Here is an 11,268-nt window from a genome sequence, read left to right on the forward strand (position 1 = left end):
AGAGAAGCTGCACAGATAGAATTAGCTTACATCTTCTGGAACTTTCTACCAGTCACTTGCTACTCCCCAGAGATTCCTCGCTGGACTCATTAAGCAATGCATCTAAGATGAAAGGTGTCATTGATTGGGTTTCTGAATAAACGGATGCATTAATATTTTACTAATAACGATTAAAATAGCCTAAGACAACCTCATTATGCTGGGTTCAGACATATACCAGGCAACAAAATGATGAAGAATTATTGAGTTCCAGTTGAATGTGGAAGCATAAAGTTTCTGATGTGGCAATAACGCCAGACAGGGAGCCTGCCTGGATCCTCAGTACTGAGTTTCTTAGAAGTTAAGCAATCCAGTCATCAAACCCTAACCAAGGCAAGCAGGTCAGATAGACTGGAGCATCTCAATCAGAGGAGCAAGGACATCTCCCCAGTCCTCTACAAAGCTATAGATGTCCTAGGCATGGTGAGCTGCCTCTGTTTCCCCGCCCAGTTCCTGAAACTCCATTGCGCTCTGCTTGCATCTATTGCAGCTACAGGGAAAATCCTGGTGAAACCAGAGCCCTGCCTGCTTTCCACATACCACAGCACTTCTGTGCCGCCCTCTTCCAAGGCCTGCTCATGTCTTCCTGCTCTGGCTGGCCCCAGTCCCTGGTAAAGTCTCTCTTTAAATCTGGGAATGCCAGCAGCATGCCAGGCCTGGAAGCCTGCCTTTGAAATGCCTCCAGCCAGGCCAGGGGAGGAAATATCAGATTCTTCACCAGAAACCCATTTGCATTCCCTGTGAAACTCAAGCTCAAGTCAAAAGCCAGACTTGCAAGGTTTTAAATGCATGCCCTGCAGCACAGGAGCCAACAGAGGTTCCCACGCTTGAGGTCAGCCGAATCCTAAAGTCACCCTCCTCCCAAATGGTCCTGTTCACCAAGCCTTTCGTAAAGTAACTGGTTCGGGGGGGTTTATTCTCAGTATCAAAAGAAAAGCAAGATCTTAGAGATACAAGCTGCCTCCACCCTCTGGAAGGCTGACATCAGTCCTTAAAAGTCTGTGTTCGTTGCTTCGAAAATAGAACGCTTGTACCATGTCCTCTGTCGATGAGTTACATATATGACATGCTTCGAATATTGTGGGCCCTCATGGAAAAGCAGGTCACCACAGCTACAAAACTCTCGACTTTGGGTTTAACAGGGGCTTCACTTGGGCAACTGGGAGTGGAGATGGGCCCATGTCCTATTATCTAAGAGGTCACCTCTCCCTGGGACACATGGATGCTGTCACTTTCTCTCTGTTCTTCTTGTCACTAACTTTGCTTAATGACCTTCTTCTCTGGGACTTAGTGTTTCTCCAGCAGAGAACTGGGCCCAGCTCTGCATGGTTGGAGTTAGGGGATTTGATCTCTGGCTGAGACCCCAGAGTACAGAGGAAGAACCACGTGGGCTGTGATGGGACCAAGCATTCAGTACGCTTTTTTTTTTCTAAATGGATGTTCAATATTTTAAGTGGCACATCAGTTACTCTTGGGCATTCTTATCCAGCTCACTCTGTCAGCTTCAATAAATGCCAAATTAAAAAGAAAGAAAAAGAAAGAAAGCGTGTTCTTTCGTTCGTGTGTATGTGTGTGTGTTTGTGTATGTGTCCCTGTGCATTGTGGGATTGAAACTCTGAGGTGAAGAACAAAGAGAACTAGCAAAGCAAAGGAATTAGAGGCACTGGGACTAATTTGGGCACCTTCCTGGTCTTCATGGCAACCAGATACACAGAAAAAAAGATATCTCGCCTTCTTTGGAGCATCCCATTCTCTCGACTTTGATCTGCTTCTCTTTTGTGTCTTTTTCAGAGGTATTCCTTGGAAGTGCCCTAATCTTTGAATTAAGACACTAAGTTGAGAATATTTGGATGGGAGACAATTTTGTATAATCTGGGGACCTGATGTCATCCCAAGTGCAGACCTCACAGTGAGAAGCAGAGGAGAGAGTGAGGTGCGTCACGGAGCCCAGGGGTTCAGGCAGCTTCCAGGAGCTGGCCAAAGCAAGAAAAGGATTCCTTCCAAAACATGAAGGAGTAGAGGCCTGGCACCTGACAGAAGAGAAGTTCCGGGTTTATCCTCAGACCCGGAAGTTGACAATGTTCCTCTACTGATGTGGTGATAGAAGTCATCAGTTGCTCTGCTCTGAGTTGTAGCCCTGAGGTGAGAGCCAGGCATCAGGCTGAGCCTTGAAGGACCAGTTCTGAGGTGTGGGAACCAGGAAAGGATGCAATCAGGTTGGAGGTAGGATTCTAGGTCCCTGAAACCAGGACTTAGCTTGGTCATCCATATCAGAAATCTGTGAATTTTCCTTAAGAGGATATTTGCTGATGACACTAGGTCTCCAAACCCCCCAGAATTGTCCCCCATATCAATAACCCCAACTTAGTCACTGTGGCAAGTGAGGCAAAAAATAAAAGGGTTAGAACACTCACCTCTCAGGGTCACTCACCTTTGGGGAGCTAGAAAAATATCTCATGGCTCACATAGACATCAGTCAAGAAGGCAATACCTTGTGAGAAGCCAAGTGGACCTGTGATCCACACACTAGACATGTGAACTCAGGATTCCATAGTCCCACAGCCAACCACATGGTCATGCACACTGGTCATGGCTCATTCACAGGCACAGCATTCAGAGAAGGTTCCCATCTTGTTCTTGCTGAGGGCACAATCTCAACTGGACATGACCTTGCCTGGAAACTACCCCTGTCTTCCAGTTGATTCACTGAAGGCCATCCTGCTGCTGCATCTGTCTGTGCCCTGCCCATCCCCCACTCAGTTACAAATGTCACTTTCAGAGACAAAGATTCCAGCCCCAGGAGACTACAACTGTGCAGGCCTGGGCTGGGTTCCAGCATCAACCCAGGGGCTTCTTTGACCAGAGCCAAATATATTCTGCAGACCTGCCTGAGCATAACGCCATAGAAAGAATGGCCCTGACAAGAGGGCTGAAGAAAGGCAAGTCAATGGCTCTCCTGATATCCAGGTTGTTAGGAAAAAGATGAAGAGAGTGTGTGTGTGTGGGGGGGTTTATGGCCCATGAAGGTGCAGCGAGGCCTGTGGGCAAGGGAGATGCCTCTGGTGAAGGGGGGGTCCATGTTGGGAATCTCTTCCCCCTGAGGAACCAGCCACATGACGGGATAGTACAGAATAGAGTTTATTCGGGACATGGGGAAGTTAAGAGTGTAGTAGAGGCAGAGAGAGAGAAGAGAGGTAGAGACGTAGAGGCTGGCCATGAGCACATGGAGAGAGGGGGGGAAGAGAAGGGGGAGAGGAGGGACAAGGAGAGAAGAGCGAGAGAGCAAAAGAGAAGGGAGGGCAAGAGAGAGACGAGGGGGCGAGCAGCCCCTTTTATAGTGTCAGGTAACTGGGGTGGAGCATACATAGCTGTTGCCAGGTAACTGGGGGTGGGGTTTACAGAATCCTAACATTCCCCCATTTTGGTTTAATTAAAAAGAAACGTTAGAGGCGATGGTGGAGCAGGAATAGGGTCCTTGTGATTTCTGACTGCTTCATGCTTGTTTTGGAGAGATGTTTCTAGAGAGTCCAGAAAAGTGGTGGTAGGGATGTTTGTCCAGTCTTAAATTTGGCTGTTTCCTTGTTGTCCAGGGTCTGTGGAACCATCTGAGGACAGGCCAGAAAAAAACATGTCCAATAGATGCTTCTGTGTCTGTGAGAGAAGGCTAAAGCAGCTGTAGGTTGCTTCTCTGAAGCTGTTCTAGATGTAATGAGTGCCTGGGCTTGGCAAGATGCTGGGACACACATATGTATACATTATGGGGAGAGATTAAGTACATTTGGAAGAAAAAAATTTACAGGAGTGGTCCTAGTGCTGCCATTTCTCCCCTTCTCTTATCATAAAAAGAGGAGGGGGAGGCCAATGGTGAAATAAGAATAGGGGTGTCAAGAGTCTCATTGGCTACTTCCTGCAATCTTGGGGCGTCATAGGGGGTGTGTAGCTGGCTTTCACTATCAGGGTCCACATGGCAAATGTTCACATCAGGCTCCTCCATGGACTCCTCATGAAATCCTGTAACAAGAACTGATTAATAGTTTGGTTAGAAACTTTTTGTATCTGTCCTTGAAGGAATGTAGAAACAAGATTGATAAGGCAGAGAGCACATAGTCAAATGATGAGACAGGAGGGGTCAGAATGGGGAACCTCTTTCCATTTACCAGACCACTGGCAGTATATATAATTTTAGAGATTTGAAATTTTCTAGGAGACATCTTAGTGGGGAGCCCGGTGATGTATCCTGAGACATTGAGTTGGCCATTGGGAAAAAGGGGGGATGGCTGCTGAGTTATCTACAACCATCGTCCCAGTGGATAAACTCAGCAGAAAAAATTCCACCTATGCCCAGGGGTCCAGAGTTGTTACTCGAACTCCTGGTGGCTGTGTCAGGGCCTGGACCTGACAGAGAATGACCTCGACAGGCCTGGTCTTCAGCAAGAAAACCGGCTGCAAGGGCCCTGAGGGAGAGGAATGAGCTGAGAGGCATTCCCAAGGTGCTCTTCCCAGTGGTCAATGCCTGTCTCAGACCTTTAGCTGCAGAGAACTGACCCTCCTTGCCCACAAAGGCTGGCCAAACCTTGTTTGGGAAATCAGAGGTTCTTTTTGCCAACCAGTGGCAGGAGCTATTATCGTGAAAAGAGAGCAAATTTCTTAGATGTACATTTGAAACCCACGTTTGAAATCGAGAGAAATCTCACCCTAGAATAGGTAGTGAGCTTTGGGCAGATGTACTTAACTGGGTGAAGTTTTATTTAGTCCATGAGAGGTAGATCTGAGTGGGTTTCCTGTAGCTTATACATTTATAAAAGAGATAACAACATGAGTTAACTACATAAACGTATTTTAAGATGAGCTTTTGTGGAACAGAAGGAACAAGAATTACATATTTGGACTGTATAGTGGAAAAGGAAAATTTATCAAGAAGAAACATGAAGCATTAATGGAACCAAAGTTTAGATAAGAGAGTAAACAGTCATAGCTGTAAGAGCTTACATCTGAACTAGAAATCTGTTTCTTTCCATTGTTAGGCTACAACTTCCTTAGCTGTCAATATAGTCAGAAATCTGGCTCAGAATAAATAAAACTTTAATGTAGCAGGCATATCAATTTAAAAAATGACAGTCTATCAGACAGCAGCTTCCCTAGGTCTCCATTGTCTTCACAGCAACTTGGACACATTGGTCTGGCTTTTGAGCCCAGAAGACAGAGGGCCTTTTTTTCTGTGGAGTGGATACATAACATGAGAAATGACTCACCTTGCTTTAGACGAGTCATTTGACTCCAAAGCATCCAGTTTTGTCCACTCTGTTTCTCAATGTTTATCACACCACAATCTAGAAAGCCTCTTGAAACAGACTTTGTGAGGGTCAGCTGTCAACAACTTTGGGAGATTCTGTCAGTCATAACTTAAATATTAATGATTAACAGAGTTTTGACAAGATTGAGGGCTTTATTGGTTAGAGCATATTATAACTTAATGGTAGTACTAAAAAGTCATAAAGACAGAATAAGATTGAAAATACTAAAGAGGAATAAAAACATGTGTTTGAGACAGGAGCTAGTGCATACAGGTGAGAGAGTGCAGTTGATGTACCGAACACATGCATGTGTGGGAGGGGGCATGGTTCTGTGGCAGTGGAGCAAGGCTAGTGCAGGTCCTCCAGAAGCCCTGGACTAACTGTTCCGGCCATGGGCTGGTGCCACCCCACACCTTGGTGGGCGGGGGAAGTACCAGTGCTACTTGCTGTCTATCATGGGGAAAGAGTTGGGCTTGTGCATGCTACCACCCAGACGCCTGCCTGATGGCTCTGTTGCCTCAGGGCTGCTAACTCCAGATTCCTGCTGTTGGCTAGGTGCTGTCTTGCTCCTCAGTGAGTGGGGAAAGTGGCAGGGCCCAAACAACCAAAGCTGTACCTCCCAAGGGACCAGATACCTGCCCGCTGGCTCCAAGTTCACTGCCTCTTCTTTGGCTGCTGTAGAGCTTTGCCTGGCTGTGCCACAGGAACCAGGGAATCTAAACAAAACCAAAATCAAAGGCAGTAGCTGGAGCTAGATGCAGACAGAAAGAGTCTGGGACAGAGTCCAGGACAGAGAACTCTGACCAGTGTGGGGAGGGAGCTTACCAGTTCTCCGAAGTTTAGGCTAGTGAGCATTGGGATGCTAACCTGCAGATTTTCTCAATCTGAGTCATCGTGCCAATGAAAGGGAAAAGAGATATCCAATCATGGGGAAATCCAATCTCACATGGACCACCAATGTTGTTAAAAAATGACGTCCTAGGTTTCAGCACCAATGTTAAGAAAAGGATGAAGAGAGTGAAAGGGATATGGTCCATGGAGGTGCGGTGAGGCCTGGGGGCAAGGGAGATGCCTCTGGAAGGTCCATGTTGGGAATCCCTTCCCCATAAGGAACCAGCCACATGATGGTATAGTACATAATAGAGTTTATTCAGGTCATGGGGGAGTTAAGAAGGTAGTAGAGGCAGAGAGAGAGAAGAGTAGAGAGGTAGAGAAGTAGAGACTGGCCACGAGCACATGAAGAGAGGGGGGAAGGGAAGAGAAAGGACAAGGGGAGTAGAGCAAGAGAGATAAGATGGCAAGAAAGAGAGGAGGGGGCAAGCAGCCCCTCTTATAGTGTCAAGTAACTAGGGTGGAGCATACCTGGCTATTTCCAAGTAACTGGGGGGTGGGGCTTACAGTATCCCAACACAGGTCACTTGGCAGAATGCATAGTTGTGGGAAGAGCCAGAGAACTGACTTCTTCAGAGCATCCAGGGTACACACAGGAGACAAGGCTGAGAACCTTTATGTAAGAAGGGCTTCAGTGACAAGCCTTTCTACATCCCCCTACATGGTTCTTCCTTTCAAACCTATTTCCTGCCTCCACTGTAGATATACTTCCTCTTATAATTGCTTTTCTGATAAATACAAATCTAAGAGTTGGATGCAACTCTTTGTTCTGGAGGTCTGCCATTAGTCTAGATTTGTTGGGCCAGCTAAGAATCTGTTGGAGGACCTAGGTAGGATGGATTGCTGGTTTATGCTGCAGCCCAGACGGCAAGCACAGAGCTATCAGCCAGCGCTGGATCAGCGACAAAAGATGGGAAAGAAGAAAGTTAAGAAAAAAGCTGGCAGCTCCATCCAGTAGAGAGGCTAGTAGTGAGTGTGTAAAGGAAGCACATAGATTTTTGCTTCAATCCTTCCCTGGTCTTATCCATAGACTACTCACAACTACAGGGGATCCTATTTCTCACACTAGCAATATGACAGAAAAGGACATTTACGGAACACACACATCATAAATACATACACACACATATGAGTACACACACACATATACCACATACACACAAATGCACTCCACATACACACACACACACACACACACACAACATATACATGCAACACACAATATATTTCACACACAGTTTGTGGGGGGCATGGTGCAGAAGACGTGCAGGTTCCCCCATTCTGGCTATAACAGTGTCAGAGCAGGAAAGCAGCACCTTATTGTCAAACTGATCAGTCCCCAGGAAGCAAGAGCACCCATTTGTAGCCTGCAATAGTCCATTTATAGAACAAAGCTATGACTCTACCAAGGTCAGCCTTTGCTTCTGAACATCCCACAGCACCCAGTGAAAGCCTCATGAACACCACTGTCAAGTGTTCTTTGTTTCCATCCAGGCCTCAGACTGTCTGTTTTTAAAGTGAGAGTCCAAATCACAATCATGGTAGAATGAGAAGGATGGCTAATGAGCTAGTGCCTCTGTCAGTATAACAACACTCAAATATTTGGTTCTAAAACCACCCATGTTCCTGCCTCTAAGACAATCTGTTTAAAATTTCAGAGGTATGGGGTCTTGTAGCTCCTCCTAGTCCCATCTGAACATGTAAAGCAGTCTGGAAAGACTTCCTGGGCATCCAAAACACACCTTTCACTTCAGGCTCTGAAAAGATGAGTAGCAAGACTTTAGTCTGAGATACTCCAGGGCACATAGGTATACATGTTTATGTGCTTACTTACACACATATTTCTGCATGGATGCATGCTTGAGCATTGGCGCCTTTGTAATTACATGTGTAGAGTAGCTCACCACACCACTCTGTCCCCCATGTTGTACTTGCGCTCATCTGGACTTCAATTATACCTTCACAGACCAAGTATTGGCTTGGTGCCTTGTCCGCTGTAGGCTTAGACTTTCAAATCCTACTTTATTTAGGGCTCTTAAACACTTCAATCTCCCTTCTATCCCACCAAGCAAAGGTAGGGGTGAAAGATGGTTAACAGAACAAGGGGGTTGTAGACATGTTCAGAAATAGTTCTTTAAGGTGATCCCAAACTTCCTTGTCAGGATAGCAGTAGTCCAATTCAATAGCAAACACCAAACATGAGTTAGTAGCAGCTGATTGATCCAGCAGATAGGGCAGGGCTCTACTGAGTCAGCATGAATCAGCAGAAGCAGCAATGATCAGATGGGAAACCACAAGTTTTTTGGCACTTTTCTCTCTACCAAGGGAAGAGCATCAAAGACCAGTGAAGACCAGTAAAAACTTTGCTTTCCCAGTGCAGACCAGCAAAGACCAGGCAAGCAATGCACAGTGTCACAATGCAAGAGTAACTTCACACTGTTCATAGGGTTACATTTATACTCTTTCCAAGCATCACACACCCTCACAAGTGTCCATTCCAGCAAAACATCACAAGCCCTCTCATGCGTCAGCTTCAGCAAAACACCTCTCACAAGACAACTTCCAGAAAAACATCCTGTGACACAATTGAGTTTGCAAAGAAAGCAGAAACATTCACTTCACTCCCTCGAAAGGCAGCCTGGTGACGTCAGGTGTCACTGTGCTTCTGTGAAACATAGACACTTGTGAGTTTCAAGAAATGGAAAACAGAAAGAACTGGTAGAGACTTGACCTCCCTGCCCAAGGAGTAACCCTTGTATGGACTCACGAGAGCCCGTCATTGCAAAAGTACCTGTTTGACCTGGGCCACACATGCAGTACTCAGACGTGACACAGAATAATCTTTGTCATCTTTGAGGAACTTAGACAAGGAATGGAAGATGGCTGCAGAAAGAGTTCTGTCTACAGAAATTCCCACTGGCCTGTAGTGGCCTTGTGAGTCTCCATGTAGAAGGAATATTGTAAAGAACATGTGTTAGTCAGCTTTCTGTTACTCTGACAAAATACCTCAGACAATCAGCTTTCAAAGAGAAAGTGTTTATTTTAGCTCTTTTTTTTTAATGTTTCAGTCCATGGTTTGAACCTTCTGTGACTCAGTTTCTTCCCTTATAAGGTAGAGCTTCAAAGACCTCAGCAGATTGGTTGATGTGTGTGGAACTGAGCAGTGTTCCACTGCTAGATAGCTCTCTAAAGAACCTTTCATTTCATCCTACAGACCTGGAGGTCAAGGTATTTCAAAGAGGAATAGGACCTTGTACTGAGTACTATTCTGAGCCCATGCAGACTTGGCACCTCTAAAGCTCCATGACAACTGAGGTGTAGCAGTGAATTAGTTAAGCTTCTTTGGCTCCCAGGTAGTGGCACTTCTTCTTCTGTACCTGCCCAAGACCTCTGGATTTGAGAATGCACACACACACACACACACACACACACACACACACACAAATCACCAGCTAATATACCTTTACTAGCTCAAATGGTTGGGCACTTCTAAACCTCCTGAGGCTACCACACAACCCACCAGTATTCCTGGCTTAAAACCTTCTAAATCTATATTTTGTATTTGCTGCCCTGTTACCTTCTGGGAACTCACCCCCCCCACCAGGGCTACTTTCCCTTACCACCTACATTGCTGATGGTTTCTGTCCGGCACCCCTTAAATCTGTTTTCTCTGCCTCTGAGTCATAGTGATTCTTTTCTTCTCCCCAACCCTCAGTCCCTTGCCTGTGCAATCGAAAAGACTTGCCCTATCTCTCTGCCCAGCTATTGGCTGTATGACAATCCTTTATTACCAATGAAAGCCAGTTAGGGGCAGGGACCCTCAGGTCTGGAAGTGAAGCTTTTGGGAGCAGAAATAAGACAAAACATTAGAACCAGTTCCCAACACTGAGGACAGAAATTGAAACTTTGGAAACACAGGAGGTTTGGGAGAGATGACAGTAAAATCCAATGAGCTTTCTGTTCCAGCTGCAGAGGCCAACAGAAGCCACATTCTTAGATTCAGGGGTGGTGTGGCACGCCCTGTGTGGCACGCCCTGTGTGGCCCCAGTGTCTACAGGTAGTACACAAAAGAACCAGTCAGGCAGACCCTGCTCCAGAGCTGGCTAAACCCAAGATTCACACTGAGAAGATGCCTATTCCTAATTCAGGAAGATTTTCTCCCTGTAAGTGTCTCTTCCTCCAAGACCTTAAACTATACCTTTAAATGAATGTTATGAAAGGGGCCAAGCTATGAATTGCAGCCAGGCATCTTCTCAGTGCATTACCTAATGAGGAAAGAAGCCTCCATACTGGTGGTCCCTGTCCTGAGAACATGGACACCTCCAAGAGATATAAGACACCTCAGGAATCCAAAATAGAGCAGTGTCTGAGCCTGACCAACATGAAGAAAGAATCTGGAGGGATTTGACAAACCTATCGCCCTGAAGACATTGTTTTAACCAATAGCTGAACAGCTTAGTGAAGTTTTGTGCCTGGCTCCATGAAGCCCAAGAGACCAGAAACCTCACCAGCCAGGTCCAGAAGGGAGGAAAAGAGGAACACACAGCCAGGTAATTAGCCTAGGAAATGAACAGGAACTCAGCTAAATTCACACTTGGCTGGAAGAATCAAAAGAGGGTTGCCTGTGGTAAAAATCCACAGTAGAAGTGTGAGTGTAATTGATAAAAGTCTCATGCAAACTTATCAGACAGAAGACTGTTACCAAAGCTTATTTTTTCCAGGAAGGGTTGTTTTTTTTTTTTTTTTTTTTTTTTTTCTGAAGAAGAAAAATATTACCATTATACCAAGGGACTGAAAATGTAGTTTTTCTTATTTTTCCTCCTGTATAGAAGAAATGTCCCACTGGAGAGTCAGAGCCAGGGAAGCCTCTTCTCCCAGATTCATCTCCCTACCTTGGGTACATGCCGGGAACCCCCTTTTACCTGTAGAGAATGTCTCAATGAACTGTGAGCAGGCATCTTGATTCAGGTCTTGTCACTCCCCCAAAGCCTGACATAAATTACCGAAGTACCCTTTGAACATTGGTCCATTAGCGGCATCAAAG

This window comes from Micromys minutus (assembly GCF_963924665.1).
Source record: "Micromys minutus genome assembly, chromosome: 2".
NCBI lineage: Eukaryota > Metazoa > Chordata > Mammalia > Rodentia > Muridae > Micromys > Micromys minutus.